The sequence below is a fragment of the Pipistrellus hanaki genome, assembly GCF_964339955.1.
Source record: "Pipistrellus hanaki genome assembly, chromosome: 1".
Classification (NCBI taxonomy): domain Eukaryota; kingdom Metazoa; phylum Chordata; class Mammalia; order Chiroptera; family Vespertilionidae; genus Pipistrellus; species Pipistrellus hanaki.
This window is the reverse complement of record NC_140503.1, coordinates 168,776,777-168,792,984: the sequence shown is the minus strand read 5'-3', so window position 1 is coordinate 168,792,984 and position 16,208 is coordinate 168,776,777. Positions and strand designations below refer to the sequence as shown.

The 16,208-nt window shown below is 40.8% G+C and overlaps 1 pseudogene across 1 annotated transcript in view; it reads left to right on the top strand.

Moving 5' to 3' along the window:
* Positions 1 to 2,489: 2,489 nt before the first annotated feature.
* Positions 2,490 to 16,208, top strand: part of LOC311621221 (mitochondrial intermembrane space import and assembly protein 40-like) — a 60,513-nt pseudogene continuing 46,794 nt past the window's right edge. The window contains exon 1 of the transcript in view: positions 2,490 to 2,731. The product of the transcript in view is annotated as a mitochondrial intermembrane space import and assembly protein 40-like (transcript). The remainder of the gene's footprint in view (positions 2,732 to 16,208) is intronic.

The following is a 16,208-nucleotide window of genomic DNA, read 5'->3' as shown; positions in this document are numbered from 1 at the left end:
GTTATTTAGCGAGCCGAAACCGGTTTGGCTCAGTGGATAGAGCATCGGCTTGGGGACTGAAGGGTCCCAGGTTCGATTCTGGTCAAGGGTATGTACCTTGGTTGCGGGCACATCCCCAGTAGGGGGTGTGCAAGAGGCAGCTGATCGATGACTCTTTCTCATGGATGTTTCTAACTCACTATCTCTCTCCCTTCCTCTCTGTACAAAAATCAATAAAATATATTTTAAAAAATGTTTTAAAAAATTTAAAAAAAGAAAGCTTTTCTTTAAAAAAAAAAAAAAAAGTTATTACTTGCATTCAAGTCCTTTAATGATGATGCTGACTTCTCTAAATACAATATTTCCAACATGATTTCTATGGATGAAACTGCAGTGTTTATGGGCTAATCATCTCAAACAACAATTGAACAGTGGGGTGCCTCCTTAGTGTACATTCCCTCCACTGCTTACGAAAGTGCACATGTTTCCTGTATTTTGGCAATTCATCTGGATGGCACTAAAATCCATCTTTAATCATTTCTAAGGGCAAGAAGGAAAAGATTGAACGTGTTTTGGACGTTTTTATTCTTGAAACTGAAAAAGCCTGAGCCACACAAGCAGTTATAAGGAAGTGGGTCGATTTAATGCTGCTGCTTGTTATGCGAGGGAGTCAAAGAGGTCTGCTATCTGGGATGCAGCCAGCACTCACCGCACTAAAGACATGAAGACATTTCTTCAGGAAAGAAAAATAGATCAGATAATGATTCTTGCAGGAATGACGGCCTATCTCCAGACTCTTGATATTGCAATAAACAAGCCATTCAAAGGCAATTTGCACATGAAAATTAATTACTACATTGAAAATAGAATGGAGAGAAATCAGCGTGGAAACTTTGTGGAACCTTAACTGCATGAAGTTGTGACTTGGGTGAAGAATTCATGGGAGAAAATCACTGACAGTTAGTTGCATTGCAAATGCACTGCAAGCAGGCTACCTTGACAAGAAGTACTCATTTAAAGACAATTCTATTGCTAAACATGAGAGATTTGGTCCACTGATTCTGAAAGAAATGGAGTCACAAGAAATTCACCAGGAAATTCAGGAATTGGATTATTATGATGATGTTCCAGAAGATAATGACATGATTGTCATTGAATAGATGAGTAAATTCTTGATACTGTAGGATTCACAGTTTGTCTGGTTTGTGTTGACAACTACCGTACTACAGTACCGTATACAGGTAATAAATTTCCTTTATTTTCATTTAACAATAAATGTGTACCTTATTCTTCTTCATGGAAAAATAAGACATCCCCTGAAAATAAGACCTAGTGCATCTTTGGGAGCAAAAATTAATATAAGACACTGTCTTATTTTTGGGGAAACAGGGTAGTAAACAGGGTTAACAAAAGGGCAAAGGAAAGGCGCTCTCCCTGGACCTGGAGCCAAGAGAGAAGAAGTCTGACTGAGGGACAGGCTGAGACCCTGTTAGGTTGAGTGGACTGGAGGCTGCATATTGAATTTAGTAGACTGCAGATTGCTAGGCAGAGGTCCAAGCCCAGTCATATAGGACAAACTGTGTTTGTGGTTGGAAAGAGGAACCAGACGCCATGCACAGCCCTGACAGTGGCCTGCAGAAAACTGTATAATAGACTTAGAAGATGCCTTTGTCTTCATGGACATGGCTCCGGAGAGACAAGGATGTTGTGACTCTTACTATTCTAATTGCTACAGTTTGTCTCTGCCAGGTCGCAAGCCCACCTCCTTCTGTGCCTAGGCCTCATCGTCCCTCTGACAGACAGCAAGGATCTCTTGGCTCTGAGAGAAACTTCTGACCCATCTCGGCATGGAAGTAATTACAGAAGAGAATTTCAATGCCCATTTTCCCTGAAGGAATTCAGAGCCAGGATCCTTGAGGTAATAATATTTTAGGCAGTAAGACAGACATGAGCAGAGCAAGGGTGATGGACCAACTGGCACTACCAGAAGTGTATGTGAGAGAAGGGGCATAGCCAAAGGGTCCTCCCCCAAAGTTTTGGGCCTTGGAAAAGACCAGTAGCTTACTTGTCGACCCTGTTGCATCCAGTTAGCCTGCTTGCCTCTGGGGGGTGGTGGCCACAGCTATTCAGTTGAAGCTTTGCTCAGGAGCACACCTAGCACTGGATGTCAAATGCTCGAGTCATCCAGTTTCAGGCTCTTCTGCTACCAGCATCCTTCCTGATGATGACCCTGAGGAAGCTCTTCATAACTGCTTAGAAATTGATGACTTTGTAAAGACAGTTCACCTGGGCCTCACTGACACCCCACTGGCATTGCCGGATGAGATACTATTCATGGACGGGAGCAGTTCTGTCCAGGGAGGAGTCAGGTATGCTGGGGCAATGGTGGTTGCTTTGGACCAAACCATCTGATCTCAGGCACTTGCCCGCAGGACTTTGGCATAGAAGGCTGAGTTGATTGCCCTTATTCAGGCTCTCTGGTGGGCAAGAGAAGAATCAGTGGCAGATATATGAATGCAACAGCTCATGTGCTGAGTGCTGTTGCAGGGTATGGGGACTCCATTGAGGCAAGAGGGAACCAGGCAGACAAAGTGGCCCAGAAGACTGCCCTAGAAACCAGTGGAGCCTCTACCAATTCTGGTGGGGAAAAGCTGAAATCCATTAACTCTCTCTACGCAGAGAGCAATCCAGAAGCACCTCTGAGACAACTTCTGATCAGGTCCATCCCTTCTAACCTGGTGACTCTGCTTGGGTAAAGACCACCCAAGGACTGACTCCTACCTAGAGAGGACCTCATATCATCATCACCCACACTGCTCTCAAGGTTGCAGGACTGAACACCTGGATACCAGAAACACCCTCTGCAGACTTGCTGCTCCACAAGGCTAAAAGAAGCTTGTGGGACAAGGCATTGGGGGGGAGGGGGGAAGGACGATGAGGAGGAAACTGGTCATGCAGAACTTGTTATCTAAATGCAGAGGCCATGACGGAGAGAACCAAGATGGCAGCCTAGGTAAGCACCTAAACTGCCGCCTCGCACAACAATTTCAAAATAACAACTGAAAGACAGAACTGACATCATCCAAAACCTGTATGAGCAGGAAATCTACAACTAGAAAGAAGGAGAGAGGCTCACGAATCGGATCTGGAGCTACAAAGTGCTGAGATAGGAAGATGCTCATGCAGAGAGGAAGGGCGGCCAAGTGCTAGGCTGGAGGGAGGGGAAAGGAAGCCCCTGACTTTGCTGAACCCGTTCCAACTGCACTGAAACCCAGCCCCGGCCAAAACCCCGTGGACCCAGGCTCATACGGGTGGAGTCTGGACTATAGAGAAAGGCATCCGGAGACTCAGAGACTGGGAGATTTGGGGGAGCTGGGAGCTATAGCGCGCGAGTGAGTGCGTGGAGAGGTCTGACCAGACTGGGAGACCAGGGGAGCTGGGAGCCCCAGCGTGTGAGTGATTGTGCGCAGAGAGGTCTGATTACAGAGGTTGCTGTGGCCACTACATAGCGGATGGAGTTTGAAGCTCCTAACTGCCCTGAATCCCCGCACTGAGCACTGAAACCCAGTTCAGGGCGAGACCCTGGGGCACCCACACTCTTACAAGGGGAATCTGGACTGTCAGGCAGAAACTCAGGGAATCCGTGTAAGGAGAGGTCTGAGGTGTGCACACAAGGGCAGGACTGACGGGAAGCCAAGACTGGCAGCTCAGCCCTGAGTCTCTGCCCCATCCAAGCTGAACTCAGAGGCTTTTGCAAGTCTGATCATATAAGACTGTCTCCAATACAGAAGGTATCCTGGTGTAGTCACAGCTGATACATCCAATAGGTCTGGAGGTCAATTCCTCCCAGTGATACCAACAACAATCAAGACTTAACTACAACAAGGCTGTACACGCAGTACACAAAGGGGAACACCAAGAGTGTCTACCTCAGGTAACTGGGGAGGCTGACCCACCAGACCATATAGGACACCAAGCACACAAAGCCACCCTACCAACTTAGGGAAGCAGCAAAAATGCCAAGACAAGGAAAGAGATCTTAAACAAAAGAAATGGAGAACAAAAGATTGGATGTGGAGTTCAAAATCACGGTTATAAGGTTTTTCAAGAATTTCCTAGAAAAGGCCAATAAATTTAATGAGACCCTTGAGGATATGAAAAGGAACACAAGAATCAAGTCAAAGATTTGGAATACAAAGAGGCAAAGGACACTCCTCTGGAGAAGCAAGAAGTGAAGAGAAACCAGAATCCTCAATTGTTCACCTATTAGTACTTACCCCAATTAGTATTTATCCCAATTTCTAGTCCTTTATTTTTCAATGCATTCAACATTGGTGTCACAAAGATTCTGGAAATATCACTCCTTTACCCAAAGTTCTGAGTAAACTGAGATGACAAAGCATGCAGAGCCCACAATAGCACCTTTGTTACTGATAAAAGCTAAATAAGAAGGTCTGGCTCAGAAGTCATTGAACCTCAGATTGAGGCAAACTCACCCACGGAGTCACAGAAAGCACCGAAGGGCACAGTGCTTTTGCAGAGGAACATGCCTCCGAGAGAAAAACAAATTTGAGGACAGAGCCAAAACATCCAATTTGTTCTTAACAATATGCCAATCAGATAAGTCATCCCACCTCCCTGGGGTGGAGTAAACAAAGAGACCAAGTGTGTTATCCTAATTGTATTCTTTCCATGTTAAAGGAAACACCTGGATGTAGCACAAGGCAACAGTAAATGGAACAGAGAAAAATGAAACCATGTAAAGTTGTCGGAAGGAGAGTGGCATGGCTAGTTTATGTTAAGATGGTACTTGAAACAGAGACCTGACCGAGTTAAGAGAGCAAGCCATGTGTTAGGTGGGAGAAAGGAAAGAGAACAGAAGACTCATGCTGAGGAAGAAGCATGCTTGATGGTTATAGCAGTGGTTACTGAGCAGGGTCCAACCCCCACTCACACCCACAAAGGACATTTGGCAATGTCTGGAGATATTTTTTTATTGCACTGCACAGGAAGGAATGTTATCGTCATCTAGTGGCTAGTAGAGAGAGATGCTACCAAAATACCGTATTTTTCGGCGTATAAGACTACCCCTAATTTTACAGTTAAAACATAGGTTTAGGCCTATATTCCCTGTATAAGACTACCCCCCACTTCAAAGAAAAGACTTACTTTGCCGTCAAAATCTGCAGGTAATTTTTGTGCAATTTTGGTCTTTTGCCCCCGATTTTCAGTTGACTTTTTTTCGGTTCAAAAGTCGTCTTATACGCCGAAAAATACGGTGTCTTACAATTTACAGGACAACCCCTCCATAACAAAGCTTACGCCAATTGTGCCAAGATTCTGGAGTCATGTATTAGAAGCACACAGAGGAAACCAATAACGAAACAAAGTCAGTCAATGAAAGAGAGACTATAGATCAGTGGTTCTCAACCTCTTTAATGCCACAACCCATTAATACAGTTCCTCATGCTGTGGTCACCCCCAACTATAAAATTATTTTTGCTGCTACTTCATAAGTGTAATTTTGCTACTTTTATGAATCGTAATGTAAATATCTGTGTTTTCCAATGGTCTTAGGCAACCCTGCTAGTGGTTCTCAACCTGTGAATCGTGACCCTCAGGTTGAGAAGCGCTGCTGTAGGGCCTAAGACTATCGGAAAACACAGATATTTACATTACAATTCATTAACAGTAGCAAAATTACAGTTATGAATTAGCAGCGAAAATAATTTTATGGTTGGGGGTGACCACAGCATGAGGAACTGTATTTAAGGGTCGTGGCATTAGAGAGGTTGAGAACCACTTCTATAGATGAAGTTACAGAGAAAGTGAAGGCCAAGTCCACGGGAAACCTTATAGATAATAGTAACAACTCTGGATTTTACTCTGAGGGAGTTGTAAAGCCATTGGAGGGTTTGACCAGAGAAGGGACATAGTCTGATCACATTTTGAAAGGATCCCTATAACCACCACATAGAGAATGGTGCTAGGAAAGCAAGAGTGGAAACAGGGAGAGGCTATTGAATTCCAATACTAAACTGTGAAATAAAGACAAGAAACTGTCAAAGCCGGTTTGGCTCAGTGGTAGAGCGTCGGTCTGCGGACTGAAAGGTCCTAGGTTTGATTCTGGTCAAGGGCATGTATCTTGGTTGCGGGCACATCCCTGTGTGCAAGAGGCAGCTGGTCAATGTTTCTCTCTCATTGACGTTTCTAGCTCTCTATCTCTCTCCCTTTCTCTCTGTTAAAAATCAATAAAATATATTTAAAAAAAAAAAAAAAGACAAGAAACAAAGTCAACATTAGCCTATTCCCTTTTTATCTAGTATGTAAATCATCACCATCCAGCAGTGAGAGTTCATAGTGATCATGGTGAAGGTGGTAAGAAATGGTGGGTTCTGAATATATTTTGAAGATAGAATGAAAAAAACTTATTGATGGCTCAGATACCTGTAGTGAGAGGAAGAAAGGAGTCAAAGATAACTCAAAAAAATTTTTTTTGCCTGAGCAACTGGAATAATGGTAATGTCATTTGCTGAAATAAAAATGACTGCAGGAAGAAGAGTTTTTAGGAAGGCAATGAGGGATTTGTTTGGAGATGTCAGGTTTGAGATGCTCATTAGGAATCCAAGTGAAAGAGACAACTGTATAATTGGATGTAAGCGAGAAGTTCACAGAAAGGTTCTGACTGGCAATGTTCAAAGTATTTAAAATTCTTACGTTATAGGCTCACCTGAGGACCAGGAGCGGAAAGAGAGGCCTGGGTGTGCAAGGCCTGAACCTGGCGCACCAGAACGTTTAGGAACTGGAGAATGAGAAGGAACCCTCAGAGGAGACAGAGAAGGTCAGCCGCTAAAGTAAGAGTAAAACAATGAGTGCAGGTGGAGCAGGCAATTAGTCCCTGATACTCTTTTTATTTTTACATGGGGAAATCTACTGATCTCCCTCATCTCATATCTGTTTCTTCTGAGCTGCTAAAGCAACTTGAAGACACTTACGAGAAAATGTGAGGGATTGCTAATAACATCCCTTCCAGCTAGCTCTGTGTCTGCAAATTCAAGTATGGAAACCAGATGGTATTTATAATCATCACTGAAAGTCATTGATAAAAGGTGGTAGCATTAATTAAAATGTATAATATATTTTAACAAGATATCCCCTTAAAATGCAATGTAGTTGGGCTTTCTAGATTATACCAGTTGTTTTGAAAATCCATGTTTGATCAATACTGGAGTTTCCAAAGAGCAATCAGAGCACTGTGAGCACCATACCCATGTGATTTTCAGTTTACACTGTTGTTTCTTAGAGTGCTATATTTCATTGATTTTTTTAAACATTTTGACAACTCTAAAGTCAGGATGTATCTTATAATTGAAAAGATAAGAAGAATTATGTTTCAATTTAATTGGCAATAGTTTTTTTTTTCTTTTGTAGTAGGTAGAAAATGAAGGTGCATTATATAATCAGAGGATTGTAAATCTGACAAAATTTACATCTCGTAGGACTGTAAATAAGGTTCAGCTCTCCATATACTAAACTGTGAAATAAAGACTTGAAAATAAGTCTATGTTAGCCTACTTCCTTTTTATTAGGCATGCAACCATCACCCCCTACAGGCTAAGATGATTCTCATCACTCATACTTGAATTTGCAGGCAACAGAGCTAGCTGGAAGGGATGTTATTAGCAATCCCTCACATTTTCTCTCAAGTTTCTTCAAGTGGCTTTAGCAGCTCAGAAGTAACAGATATGAGAAGAGGTAGATCAATAGATTTCCCCATGTAAAAAGAGTATCAGGGACTAATTGCCTGCCCCACCTACACTCCACAACTACACAAAGCCAGCTTTTTGCATGAAAACAATAAGCCACCCCCTTACTTTAGGTCAGTGTCACCCTTCATCTGGAGTACCTAGCTGCTTTCTAGCCAACTGTCCTACTCCCAAACTTTTACAATCCATCAGCAAATCCTGTAAATATTTACTGTATCTTCAAAATATTTCCAGAATCCCATAACTGCTCACCTTCAAGCCATCGTTCTGTTGCAATAATCCCACAACATGTTCTCCTCATTCTACCTTTGTTTCCCTATAGTAAATTCTCAACACAGACCCAGTGTGATCCTTTCAGAATGTAAGATTACATCCCCTTTTGCCCTGAACCCTCTAACAGCATCCTAAACCAAAGTCCTTACAATAGCCAATAAGCCTCTACATCAGGGATCAGCAAATTATAACTACCGGGGGGAGGGGGAGTATTTGTTTGTTTTAATAAGTTTGTATTGATTTTGAAAGAGAGAGAGAGGGAGAAGGGGAGAGAGATAGAAACATTGCTTAGAGAGAAACATCAACATCAATTAGCTGCCTCCTGCACATGCCACCACACTCCACCAGGGACCAAACCTACAACCTGGGCACGCGTCCTGACCAGGAATCAAACCTGTGACCTCTTGATGCATGGGTTGATGCTCAACCACTGAGCAATACCAGCCAGGCTATAATTTGGGGGGAAATATTGTTTTACTTGGCACACCCCATTCATTTACGTATTTTATCTACACCTCCTTTCATGCTACCACAGTAAAGTCATGTGTTAATTATTCATCTACTAACCATCAGTGTTATTAGCACTATACAATAAGATATAACATTTGATTCAAGAGAAAATAAACCCAAATGAAAACCTATGTTTCTGAAGGACTGCATGGTCGGAACAGACATGCCTCTTGGGTGGGAGGCAGTGCCTGAACGTGGGAAGCACAAGCATGAACATGAACAGTGAGTTGCCTTTTCAGGGAAGGGGAGAGAAGGGAGTTAATGAGAAGACAAATTTAGCTGAAAAAGTGAGAGCGGTTTTTAGCAGCTGTTATGAATGCATTAAAATTTGGGGAGACAGCGGAACAAATGACTAGAAATACTCTATAGCATTTCTCGGGAGCTTCTTACATGTAAGACTGTAAAACCCCTGGGCTACTTTAAGAAAATGATACCTACATAACTCATCAAGCCTTCTGGAGTTGAATTTCTATTTCCTTTTATTTAATTCTGTGTAAAGACTGAACCAAGTGATACATCACTTTTTATTTATGTTAGATTTGCCAAGATTTTTTGAGTGCTCACTAAGTGCTGGGAATTGCATTACATACTTTGCATGACTTATCTAATTAAAGCCTCCCCAATAAGGAATTTTTTTAGAGATTATCATTTCATCATTTTCGTGAATGAGGAAATTAGGTCTTGAGGAGGTAAATAATGTGTTCAAGGTCACAGTCGGCAGGCGGTAGAGCCAAGGTCTAAACCACATGTGTCAAACACAAGGCCCGCGGGCCAAATCCAGCCCGCCAGGAATTGCAATGTGGCCCGCACCGCGCTGTCATCACTGCACTCCGCTGTCAGTTTATGACATTGTCAGTTTGTGACTGTTCAGTAAACCATTCGGCCCGCGATTTAGGCTGGATTTTAGATTTTGGCCCCTTCTCTGATTGAGTTCGACACCCCTAGTCTAAACAGTCAGATTGGCTTTCTGACTGCAAGTACCAAAAGTATGGACATGAGTAAGACTTGCTTCTTGGGCAAGAACCTCCCAGTACAGTGGGGAGGTGGGGCGTTGGTGGTGCAGTGGTAAACAGAGCAGTGATTCACACGGCCCATGGGTTCTTACAACTCTTGCCTCTAACTTAATTTCTTCACATTCTCACAGTGAATGACTTCCTCCACACTTGAGGTGCTTAGATGCTCAGACGACTATCACACTTTCCTTCCAGTAACATCTTCCGTGGCTCACTGAGGGCAAGAGGTGTATTTTACTTATTCTTGTTTTCATATGCTAGAACAGTTCCTGGCAAGTAGTGGGTTATAATTAAATTTAATATTAAATTAATTCTAAGACCTAGAAACATATTTCAATCTATCTGTTTTTTGGGTTCAAGGTATGGTTGTGGGCCGTTCCTTTGAACAGAGGTGCAGAAAACTATTTTTAAATCACCCATATTACCTAGGACAGTGGTCAGCAAACTGCGGCTCAAGAGCCACATGTGGCTCTTTGGCTCCTTGAGTTTGGCTCTTCCACAAAATACCATGTACCCTAATTAAGTTAATAACAATGTACCTACCTAAATAGTTTAAGTTTAAAAAATTTGGCTCTTAAAAGAAATTTCAATCATTGTACTGTTGATATTTGGCTCTGTTGACGAATGAGTTTGCCGACCACTGATCTAGGAGGAATAACGCACTGATCAATATTTGGTCACCCACATTATCACCGAAATAGATATCTTGGTTTTATCGTTAGAATCTGGAAGAGCCTCAGGGGAAAAGACACAGGAAGGATAAAGCCTTGGGATGATGGGGAAGGAGGGAAGAACTTGACAAAAAAGGAGGAAAGCAGCTTAGGAAAATTACTATTTTACCCTCACTATTGCTTCTTGCCCCATATGAATATCATCATGTCTTTAAAAACAAGGCAAAAATTCTGTAACAAATGAAACTACAAGCCTCCACTTCCCCTTTTCTATAAGATTTAGTCTAATTCTATTAAGCATCACCCTTTGACATAAACATGTTACTCGGCCTTCCTCTCTTAGCCCCGACAAGAAACCAAAGTAGCTCTCAGAGCTGTCCATTCCCACTGGCACTGGTATTTGTTGCTGCCTATTTGGGGGAAAGCACAACAGTCTCCCCCACACATCACCTTCTTGGATTTATTTCCCTTATTGTTCAAAAGGACTGTGGTGGGTCAGCCAGCAGATCAGCTGGACCCCTCTGATCTGTAAGTAAAAAGGCCTTGTCAGCTCCATATTACCCAGAACTCGTTTGCCAAGAAGTCTGAGTTTATTGTGAGGAATTGGCATCCTGTTCCTACACATGCCTGTCTGATTCTTTCTCAAGTGACCACTGTTCTCATAGAGACAGTCTCCCAAGTAGCATCGAGTGTATTGCTATGACCTTCTGGTTGAATTAGAAGTCATGTGATCCAAACCCAAGTCAGTCTAACCTTATAAAAAAATAAAACTTATGAAAAAGGAAGTCTGAAAGGAACATACTCTGGAGTTCCATACTGGGATGTTTGGCAAAAGCTTGGACTTGTGGTGAAACTGGGAATGAAATATGAATACTATTTGGCTTTTGGCTATGTGAAGCATAGGAAATCGATCCCAGAATCCCCCGCTATTACAAGCATACCTGAGATGGGTGGAAAAGCCCAGACAACGCAGATGGTAAAGCCAAGGTTGGGTTTTAGTACCTACATGATCAATTTCACTAATATTGTCTCCTCACGTATCAAGGCAGCTACCCAAATTTATTTCAAAAGCCATAATAGAATTCATTGAAATATGCAATATGCCCCAGTTGAGAACTAACTAAACTTATGCTTTTTTTTACTCATATTGTTAAAATGCATCTTTCTTTTTCCTTCTCTATTTTTCCTTAAGGTTCAGTCCATCTGAACATTTTCGAAGATTTCAGGGTAACATTTTCTCACTAATCCAGACCATTTTGCACATCAGAAAAGAGGGAATATTCAAAACACTGGGTCTCATCTTTTGCTTTATTTGGTTTCATGGCTGCCTAGGGAATAATAAAAGCCATGCTGCAAATGCTTATTGCTTGCACTGCCAAACCACAGTGCCATCTTGTTAAGTGAATGGCAAAATCCATGTTAATTAATGGTAAAAAGACAAATTCTTAAAATACCTCAATAACCCGGCCAGTGTGGTTCAGTGGTTGAGTGTTGATCTATGAACCAGGAGGTCATGGTTCAATTCAGTCAGGTCAGGCATATGCCCGGGTTGCAGGCTTGATCCCCAGTAGGGGACATGGAGGAGGCAGCTGATCAATGATTCCCTTGTATTATTGATCTCTCTCTCTCTCCCCCTTCCTCTCTGAAATCAATAAAAAATATATTTTTTAAATCCTCAATAGTATTAATGTTCACTTCCATAAAATACATAAAAAATATAAGGTGTAATTCTGAAAAATGGGATATCTTATTTAAAGATGTTATGTACATGTAGATTTTATTTAAGCTTGATTTACATTTCTTTCCTTTATCAATATAATGATTAATGCATTACATGGACATATACTACTTTTAATTCCAACAAAGAAGTACTATTAACATAAAAAGTCTTATTTTAGAGTATCTTGTATTCTTAATTCAGAACTACTTTTGCTTAGATCTTTATACTGAATTTAATATATTTTAATTTCTCTAAAATTTTTCAAATAGAATTAACATAAAATATATTATTTTTGAATGTATAATATAGTAATTAGACATTTATATAACTTTCAGAAATAATCCATAGTTATTTAAAAATTGGCTATATATCTTATGCTGTATTTTACATCCCCATGACTGTTTTTATAATTGGCAATGTGTACAACTTACTCCCATCCCCCAACCCTCCTTCCATCTCTCAACCATCAAAATAGTCCATGTATCCATAAGTTTGTTTTTGTTTTGTTTTTTCATTTATTTTAGGGTGTTTTTTTTTTATTCCTTATATAAGTGAAATCATATAGTATTTGTCTTTCTCTGCCTGACTTATTTCACTTCTCATAATACCATCTAGGTCCATCCACTTTGTTGCAAATAGCAAGATTTCATCCTTTTTATGGTTGATAATACTCCATTGCATATATGTACCACGTCATTTACCAATGCACGCTTAGGCTGTTTCCATATCTTGGCCATTGCATATGAAATGTTCTTCTTTATCTCATTAAAGCCTTTGTTTTAAAGTTTATTTTTTATACAAATATTGATACCCCAGATTCTTTTTCATTTATATTTGCATGAAATATCTTTCTCCATCTGTGTGTATCTTTTTATCTGAAGTGGGTACATAAGAAAATAAGACACATATTTTCTTATTCATCCAGCCACCATGTCTTTTGATTGGGACATTTAATCTATTTCCATTTAAAGTTATTATTGATAGGTATGTAGATATTGCTGTTTTATTATTTATATTTTTATCTTATTTTTTTCCTTCTTCTTTAACATTTCTTGTAAAGTTGGTCTAGTGGTGATGAACTACTTTAGCTTTTTCTTCTCTGGGAAGCTTTCTCTCTCCTTTGATTCTAGAAGATAGCCTTGCTGGGAAGTGAAATCTAGATTGGAGGTTCTCGCTTTACATCACTTTGAATATTTCATGCCAATTCCTTCTGGCCTGTAAAGTGTCAGTTGAGAAATCAGCTGACAGCCTCAAGGGAACTCCCTTGTATGTAACTAACTGCTTTTCTCTGATGACTTTTCTGATTTTTCCCTGCCTGTATCTGCTCTGCCATCCTGACTAAAAGTCGGGATATCTAAATTTTAGACTTGGCTACATATTGTATATATTAATCAATTTCTCATTGATTTATCTATAAAACCAGCATAGGAAAAGAAAAGGAAAGCATAGCTTCAATCAGTGGTCCTGACCACAAATCAACAGATTAGATTTGGTTCAAAAGTAAACTCCATTCATATGTGTCAAAATGAGGGGAAAATGAATAATGCAAATATTTCATGAGCTCAATCTATTTAATAGGAATTATTATCTATGTAAGAATAAGTATTTCTTAAATGTTTGCAGTTAAATATCCTCTTTTCTGAAATAAAGTTGATAAGAAGTATAACTTTTCCTTTTGTTTTCTTAATCAGTAAATTAAGAGTTTTTAATCTTTTTACAGTCCTCAACTTTTAAAATGACTTTAATACATGAACTCTGCTCCTGGCCAGGAAGAATGAACAGGAACTAAATTCACCCTCCCACATTAAACTAGAACCTAGACAAAATATGTCAGCCATTGCTGTCAGCCTTTGAAAAAGAAATAGGATAGGACTGTGATCTCCGACAAAATGAAAATGAAGGCGACAAGCCCTAGTTTCCTGCCTAGAAAAGTTTTCACATCTCAGTACAGGGAAGAGAAGCATAGAGCCCTGCCATCTCTGCTAGATGAGGAAACAGAGATAAGAAGAGGGGAGGTGAAAGCCCCTAGAATATGTGGAGGAGAATCCTCTTAAATCTTTGGCTGAGTACTGAACTGTGCTTGCAAGGAGTCACACTCCACAAAGTGGGGTTTAGAGCCACCAAAAAGTGGTGTGCCAAACAATCAAACAATTCCCAGAGCTCACTCAGCATGAGGAATGGGTTTTGTCCCACAAGCCAGATTGGAAGGATCTGATAATACAGGGATCAGTAGATATAGAGTCCTCAGAAGTACACCTTCATAGCCTTAGTTTAAAGCTTTAAAAGCAGGCCTCAACCAGGTCAAGCACATTCCAAATCACTTACCTGCCTGCCAAAACAAAGCCCACATATATTTAAAAGAATTCAACAAAATCCAACAATCAACGACATAAAATTCATGTCTGGCATCAAAACAAAAATTACTAGGTATGAGAAGAAAAGGAAAATATGATGCATACACAGGAAAAATGCCAATCGATAGAAACCAGCCCAGAAATAACAGAGTTAATGGAATTAGCAGACAAGGACATTATAAGTTATTTTAAATATGCTCCATATGCTCAAGAAGATTAGAGGAAAGCATAAACATTATGAGAAGAGGAACAGAATATATAACAAGGATCCAATTGTATTTAGAGAGATTTTGTAGCTACTTCATAACAGAAGATGCATAAATTGCCAAAAAACATATGAAAAGGTGCTCAACATCGTTGGTTGTCAGCATAATGCAAATTAAAACCACCAAATGGTATACCACTATACACCCACTGGAATGTCTAGAATTTTAATACCTAACAATATCGAGAATTAATGAGAATATAGAACCAGTAGTACTCTCATATATTGCTAGTGGTGATTTAAAATGGTATCACCATTATGGAAAAGTCTGCCAGTTTTTCATAAAGTTTAATATATACTCAACATATAGTTGAGTAATTCTACTCCCGGATATTTAACAAAGAAATAAAAACATATCACTATTCAAAGTCTGGTACATTTATGTTCAAAACATCTTTGTTCGTAATAGTTCAAAACTGGAAACAATTCAAATGTCCACCAGCTAGTATAAAAATTTAGTATATCTGTACAATGTAATATCATTCTATATAATAAAAGCCTAAAATGCGCCGAAACCAGTTTGGCTCAGTGGTAGAGCGTTGGTCTGCGGACTGAAAGGTCCCGGGTTCGATTCCGGTCAAGGGCATGTGCATTGGTTGCGGGCACATCCCCAGTAGGGGGTGTGCAAGAGGCAGCTGGTCGATGTTTCTCTCTCATCGATGTTTCTAGCTCTCTATCCTTCTCCCTTCCTCTCTGTAAAAAATCAATAAAATATATTAAAAAAAAAAGCCTAAAATGCTAAGTGTCCAGTCGTCAGTTGTCCATTCAACCAATCAAAATGCAATATGCTAATGATATGATAAGGTTGCTCAACTGCTTGCTATGACATACACTGATTGCCCAGGGGAAGGCACTCTGACAGGTATGTTAGCTTGCTGCTGGGATCCAGCTGATCAGGACTGAGTGAGACGGACTGGATACACCCTGGAGCCCTCCCAAGATCCTTCTCTGGCTGGCCAACCTCCCACGTCCCTCCCCGGCCCTGATCCGATGGGGTCCCTCAGCCTGGCTTGTGCCCTCTTGCAATCCAGGACCCCTAGGGGAATGCCAGAGAGCTGGTTTCATCCCCATCCACAGGCCAGGCTGAGGGACCCCACTGGTGCACAATTTCATGCACTGGGCCTCTAGTTAAGCAATAAAAAGAATGATCTGGGTCAAATGGTAGTTTCATTTTTAACTTTTTGAGGAAACTCCATACTGTCCTCCATAGTGGCCACACCAGTCTGCATTCCCACCAGCAGTGTATGAGGGTTCCTTTTTTTCTGAATCTTCGCCAGCACTTGTCTTTGTCAATTTGTTGATGATAGCCATTCTGACAGGTGTGATATGGCATCTCATTGTTGTTTGATTTACATCTCTCAGATGATTAGTGACCTTGAGTATGTTTTCATGTGTCTTTGGGCTTTCTGTATGTCCTCTTTCAAAAAGTGTCTATTTAGATCACATGTGTCAAACACAAGGCCCGCGGGCCAAATCCAGCCCGCCAGGCCTTGCAATGTGGCCCGCACCGCGCTGTCATTACTGCACTCCGCTGTCAGTTTATGACATTGTCAGTTTATGACTGTTCAGTAAACTATTCGGCCTGCGATTTAGGCTGGATTTTAGATTTTGGCCCCTTCTCTGATTGAGTTCGACACCCCTAATTTAGATCCTTTGC